We start from the raw sequence: 7,495 nt of genomic DNA, 5'->3' as shown, positions 1-7,495 counted from the left end.
ACCCTGCTTTTTTTTTTTTTTTTTTTTTTTTCTCAGCATAAGCTTTTATCCTACCTATAACCTGATTAAGCATCAATGTCACCTAAGGAGATGTTGATACAGTATTTATATTGAAGCCTCATTCTTCACCCAGTAAATGATTTTTATTTTCCCTGCAAGTGGTTGTATTCAGATAGTGAAATTAGAGACTTAGCTGTTTAGCAGGTTTGAAGATTTTAACTTGTATGCTCAGTCTCAAAACATATAGAAACCATTGAAACACGTCTTGTATTCCCTAATCCAAAATGAACTTCCTGCCTGATTTTCTATAACTATATTCAAACCTTCTTAATCCTGAGTAAGCTCATAGTATTCACATGTATAATATTTTCTCTCATATTTTTAAGAGTCATCAGTTAATACCACCATTGTTTTATTTAAAAATTAGACTCCACTATGTTCTTTTTTTTTTTTTAATTTATTTATTATTATTATACTTTAAGTTGTAGGGTACATGTGCATAACATGCAGGTTTGTTACATATGTATACTTGTGCCATGTTGGTGTGCTGCACCCATCAACTTGTCATTTACATCAGGTATAACTCCCAATGCAATCCCTCCCCCCTCCCCCCTCCCCATGATAGGCCCCTGTGTGTGATGTTCCCCTTCCTGAGTCCAAGTGATCTTATGGTTCAGTTCCCACCTATGAGTGAGAACATGCGGTGTTTGGTTTTCTGTTCTTGTGATAGTTGGCTAAGAATGATGGTTTCCAGTTGCATCCATGTCCCTACAAAGGACGCAAACTCATCCTTTTTGATGGCTGCATAGTATTCCATGGTGTATATGTGCCACATTTTCTTAATCCAATCTGTCACTGATGGACATTTGGGTTGATTCCAAGTCTTTGCTATTGTGAATAGTGCTGCAATAAACATACGTGTGCATGTGTCTTTATAGCAGCATAATTTATAATCCTTTGGGTATATACCCAGTAATGGGATGGCTGGGTCGTATGGTACATCTAGTTCTAGATCCTTGAGGAATCGCCATACTGTTTTCCATAATGGTTGAACTAGTTTACAATCCCACCAACAGTGTAAAAGTGTTCCTATTTCTCCACATCCTCTCCAGCACCTGTTGTTTCCTGACTTTTTAATGATCGCCATTCTAACTGGTGTGAGATGGTATCTCATTGTGCTTCAGGACATAGGCATGGGCAAAGACTTCATGTCTAAAACACCAAAAGCAACGGCAGCAAAAGCCAAAATTGACAAATGGGATCTCATTAAATTAAAGAGCTTCTGCACAGCAAAAGAAACTACCATCAGAGTGAACAGGCAACCTACAGAATGGGAGAAAATTTTTGCAATCTACTCATCTGACAAAGGGCTAATATCCAGAACCTACAAACAACTCAAACAAATTTACAAGAAAAAAACAAACAACCCCATCAAAAAGTGGGCAAAGGATATGAACAGACATTTCTCGAAAGAAGACATTCATATAGCCAACAGACACATGAAAAAATGCTCATCATCACTGGCCATCAGAGAAATGCAAATCAAAAGCACTATGTTCTTTATGAGTGTTCATACTCTTGATTTAATGCCCAAATCCTCTGCCACCTTTCCCTGCAATCTGAAGTTGGAGAAAACTATAGTTACTGAGTCACATCAAAGCTATGATAGTTCACATTTGATTTTCAACTCATTTTATAGATGCACAGCCTGAGAACTACCTAGTAATTCTGAATCCATTGCATCATCTATGGGCATTTCAAAATACTCTGACTTGGGCATAGTTAGTGAATCATGTTTGAGCATTTGGGAGGAACACCACATGCTAACATATCATTCAGCAAGATCCATTTGAAGTTTGCTTTTAGGTGTTAATGATTTGGAGTTTTAATTTTACCAGCCACTCTCTTCAGTCCGATGTTGGGAGATGAAGTGGGTATTTTATGAACCAAATTATGTTTTTAAAAAATTTCTTAAAAAGTTATATTTTTTGCCCATCCTTCATCATTCCCCTGAAAAGGATTATGAAGTTCTCTTATGTAGAATTTTCTAGGATGTTGCTATGAAATTGGAAAATCTTGTCACACCTTGAAGATTCTACACAGACCATGCATACAAATCACTTTATTTGCTGTTATCTGTCTACTCTGAAATGTTAGTTTTGATCACGCAAAGTTTTTCTTAGCCTGACCTATATAAATCAGAAACAATGTAATTCTCTCTCAAACCTCAAAAAATATGTGCATGTGTATCTCTAGATAACGTGGATAATCAAGTAATGACTAATGGTGGAAAGTACAAAAGAAATCATTATGAAGAATGCATCAATTTGACTATTCCCTTGCTTCTTTATCATGCTTCTGCAAATTTACAGTAACTATGGTTCTTGTTTCTCTTCTACCAAGACAGTTACCAGCATTTAATAAAGTCTCATGCTGAGAGAATTACTTGTGTCTATACGTGTGTGTGTCTGTGTGTGTGTGTGGCAAAGTGATGATCTGCAAAATTCCTATGACACTTGGCACTGAGGATGCTGTCCATATGTTTCTGTTTTGTTTGCTAAAGTCTCTTTGTGCAAACCGGAGGACATCTTTCCTAAATATACTCCCTGGTGATTTCCTGTTACCAATACATGCTGAAACCACAAGGAATTCAACACAGCCTTTTCATGAAGCTAAATATATCTTACAATTTTGAGATTCTTTGTGAATCAATTTAACAGTGAAGTGATTCTTCAGTTGCTGAAGGCTGAGTGGTCTCTCTGGAAGGCAGAACAGGAGCAGTGGTGCACAAATCTCTGCGCTGTTACTCCTTTTCTTTTACCTTCTATGAAGGCAGCATTCTCGTTGACATACTTAAAATGCCAAATCAAAAGTGTTTCCTTCTTTTGTCTTTCTTTATTCATGTAAAAATACATTTTAAATTAAAAGATAACATTTTAAGTTCCTTTTTTGTGATGTGGTTAATGTATGTATATGAAATCTTTAAAATACACTGAAAGAAACGAAAATTTGTTTTCATCTCTTTTATGATTATGTAAAACATATTCTAAAGAAAACTTATCAGGAGCCCTCCAGGCATATTTATTAATGTTCATTTTCTTCATGGAAATTTGTAGGAGTCAATGTGTCTAAGAAGGACTTATTTATAATGACTAATGACTATACTATTAATGGATTATTCAATGATACTACTTGGTTCTTAGCCATTACATCACCAAACAAACTTATTAGAAGTGAATTCTTTTAGTAAAGAAATCTCAGATAAATATATTGTACTGTATCTAGTAAAGAAATCTCAGACAATTATTATATATCAGATATATATTTGTACGTAGTTGGGGAGTGGTGCAAGGGCAGAAAAATAGCAGAATTTTCGAAACTAAATGTTATCGTTCAGCAGTTTTTCCAAAAGAAAGTGTATTTCTGTATTCCTGTATTCCATTCTCATGCTGCTAATAAAGACATACCCGAGCCTGGGTAATTTATAAAAGAAAGAGATGTAATTGATTCAAAGTTCAGCATGGTTGGAGGCCTCAGGAAATTTACAATCATGGTGGAAGGTGGAGCAAAAACATCCTTCTTCGCATGGCAGCAGCCAAAAGAAGTGCCAAGCAAAGGGGAAAAGCCCCTTATAAAACCATCAGACCTCGTGAGAACTCCAGTCACTATCATAAGAACAGCAGCATGAGGGGAACTCCCTCAATAATTCAATTACCTCCCACCATGTCCCTGCCATGACATGTGGGATTGTGGGAGCCACAATTCAAGATGAGTTATGGGTGAGGACACAGCCAAATCATATTGTTCTGCCCCTTGCCCCTCCCAAACATCATGTCCTCACATTTCAAAACACAATCATGTCCTTCCAACAGTCCCCTGAATTCTTAACTCATTCCAGCATTAACTCAAAATTGCAAATCCAAAGTCTCATCTGGGACAAGGCAAGTCCCTTCTGCCTATGAGCCTGTAAAATCAAAAGCAAGTTACTTCCTGGATAAATGGAGGTACAGGCATTGGGTAAATACACTCATTCCAAATGGGAGGAATTGGTCAAAACAACGGGACTATAGGCCCCTGCAAGAGTGATATGCAATAGGGTCCAAACAAAGTGGCTACAGGCTTCATGCAAGTCTGATATGCAATGGGGCAGTCATTAAACCTTAAAGTTCCAAATGACCTTCTTTGACTCCATGTCTCACATCCAGGGCATGCTGATGGAAAAGGTGCGTTCCCATGGCCTTAGGCAGCTCTTCCCTTGTGGTTTTTCAGGGTACTACAGTCCCCCTCTCAGCTGTTTTCAAGGGCTGTTGCTGAGTGTCTGTGGCTTTTTCAGGCACACAGGACAAGCAGCCAGTGGATTTACCATTCTGGGGTATGGAGGATGGTGCCCCTCTTCTCACAGCTCCACTAGGCAGAGCCCCAGTGGGGATTCTGTGTGGGGGCTCTGACCCCACATTTCCCCTCCATACTGCCCTATCAGAGGTTTTCCATGAGAACCCCACCACTGCAGCAGACTTTTATGCTCTGCTTCCTCTTGAACACTTTGCCTCTTAGAAATTTCTTCCACCAGATAGCCTAAATAATCTTTCTCAACTTCAAAGTTCCATAGATCTCCACAGCAGGGACAAAATGCCCTCAGTCCCTTTGCATAGCAAGAGTAGCCTTTACTCCTGTTCCCAAAAAGTTCCTCATCTCCATCTAAAACCACCTCAGCCCGAACTTTATTGTTCATATCACTATCATCATTTTGCTCAAAGCCATTCAACAAGTCTCCAGAAAGTTCCAAACTTTCCTACATTTTCCTGTTCTGTAAGTCTCTAGGAAGTTCCGATTTTTCCCACATTTTCCTGTCTTCTTCTCAGCCCTCCAAACTGTTTCAGCCTCTGCCTGTTACCCAGTTCCAAAGTCACTTCCACATTTTTGGGGGTCTTTACAGCAGCACCCCACCCTCTACAGTACCAGTTTACTGAATTAGTGCACTCCCATGTTGCTAATAGAGACATACCTGAGACTGGGCAATTTATAAAGAAAAGAGGTCTAATTGACTCACCATTCAGCATTGCTGGGGAGGCCTCAGGAAACTTACAATCATGGCAGAAGGGGAAGCAAACATGCCCTTCACATGGCAGCAGGAAGGAGAACTCCCAAGAAAAAGGGGGAAAGCCCATTATAAAACCATATGATCTTGTGAGAACTCAGTCACTATCATGAGAGCAGCTGCATGGGGGTAACTGTCCCCATGATTCTGTCACCTCCCACTGGTTCTCTCCCATGACACATGGAGATTATGGGAACTAAATTCAAGATAAGATTTTGGCTGGAGAAATAGCAGGACCATTTCAGTTCCTAAACTCATCAATGAATCACTTCTTGACGAGTCAGGTCCACATTGCTCTACGTGATATAAACAAATGATGTACTCAGAGGCTAATGAATTATGAATAATTTTTTATCTGCTAATTTATACTAGCTATGTTAGATTTCTTTTTTTATTCATCTAGTTATTTCTGCTTCTGTTATATTGTTTCCTTAGGCATTTATCTCACTTTTGGTATTTTTTCTTTGTTTTACATTTGATTTGATAATTAGCACCCAAATTAGAATATTTGTAAAAACTGTGTAAATAGGCACGAAGTGAGCACTCGTACTTTTAATGAATAGTTTTATATATGTTTTTATAGTTGAAAAATTATTTTTTTACTTACTTTTTGGAGAATAGTTGAATATGCCAGACATAGTAGCCATTCAGGCTGTCCACAAACATTACAGTTCTTCTAGGTATAGTAATATTGTGCCTTCTCAACACTTGAAGTTACATGTGCTTGTGAGACAGTTGACTAACAAAATGTAAGCAGTAGAAATATGTGTCACTTTCAGGCCAAAGTTCTAAGAGCCAATGTGAGAACACATTCTCTTACCACTTACTGTGGTTGATCATGGAGGTAGGTGTCAAGATGAGGTCACTGGGTCTCTTGAGTGACTCTAATAAGCACAATCTCCAACAAAACTTTGGTTGACATGGAATACAACTAACAAGTAAACCTTTGCTTTTATAAGGAACTGAAAGTTGAGTTGCATGTTACCAAGAAATTGAAAATAAATTATAAATTAAACATTAGTATGAGAAGCCATTTATTGGGCCGGGCACGGTGGATCATGCCTGTAATCCCAGCACTTTGGGAGGCCAAGGTGGGTGGATCACGAGGTCAGGAGTTCAAGACCAGCCTGGCCAACATGGTGAAACTCCATCTCTACTAACAATACAAAAATTAGCTGGGCATGGAGACGCATGCCTGTAATTCCAGATACTTGGGAGGCTGAGGCAGGAGAATTGCTTGAACCCAGGAGGTAGAGGTTGCAGTGAGCCGAGATCGCACCATTGCACTCCAGCCTGGGTGACAGGGTAAGACTCTGTCTCAAAAAAAAAAAAAAAAAAAAAAGAGAAGTCATTTATTCATAGCTGTTGCCTTCTTAACAGTAAGGAATCAAAATAAATGAGAAAGTGCCAAATTCAATTATTAGGTTCCCCCAAAATTTGATAATAAATGTATAAATGGATGAGGAATTCACTAGGAAAATAAAAGAATTACAAGAGGAAAATCATGAGTGTATTCACATAAGTCATTATAAGTATTTCTCAAAATGTTTTCTAAAATAAAATTGTTTACTATCAATAGATTTTAAAGTAAAAAAGGAAAGCAGCAATAATTGAAAATAATCAACTAATTTTCATTAGCTGATTCAGCTCTGTAATGAATATCTGATAACAATAATGCATTGCTGGTGAAAGTAATGATAATGTCAGTGTGAGATGGAAGAAGAAGAGCTGGACTGTTACTACGAAGAGGATCTCTTTGACATCAAGGTTGCTAGCATCAGCACCAAGATCACTGTTTCTCATTACATTCAATAGCACTAGAAAAATTTTCTATATTTACAAAATTGTTGAAATTATTGCTGCTTCATTGTCTCATGGAAAATAGACCACAACCTTTTAATTAACATTTATAAATATTTTGTTATTGTTCTCTCCTTTCATCATAGAACTCAGTGGAGAGATGAGGGTGGAGTTTTTTGGTGGATGAACTTTTGGATAAGCTGAATAAAATCTACATAGGCTGAACTCATTTTTATTCCATTTTGTTGTTAAAACAAATGACAAACAAAAGCTTCTGTGCCAGCATTCTCTCTTCTTTCAGGCTGAGTCATTTCCTAAGAGGCTCCTTATCCCTTAAAGTAGACTACTGGCAGATACACCCTAGTATCATTTTAATTACGTTTAAGCAAGCTTGGGGATGGTAGTCATTTAAATCACAAGACATGCACAATATTTTCAGCAATTTCATTAAGTCATTCCCAATACTGAAACTAAAGATTTTCTCCCTTTCCAATAGTATGCAAATTATAGATTACTAACACCAAATAAACACCTAGCAATATTATTACATTTATTCTAAGAAACATTAACATAGGAAACTTGGTTTCTTCTAAACAC

The sequence above is a fragment of the Macaca fascicularis genome, chromosome 13 (genome assembly GCF_037993035.2).
Source record: "Macaca fascicularis isolate 582-1 chromosome 13, T2T-MFA8v1.1".
In the NCBI taxonomy this organism is placed as follows: Eukaryota; Metazoa; Chordata; class Mammalia; order Primates; family Cercopithecidae; genus Macaca; species Macaca fascicularis.
This window is presented reverse-complemented; position numbering follows the sequence as displayed.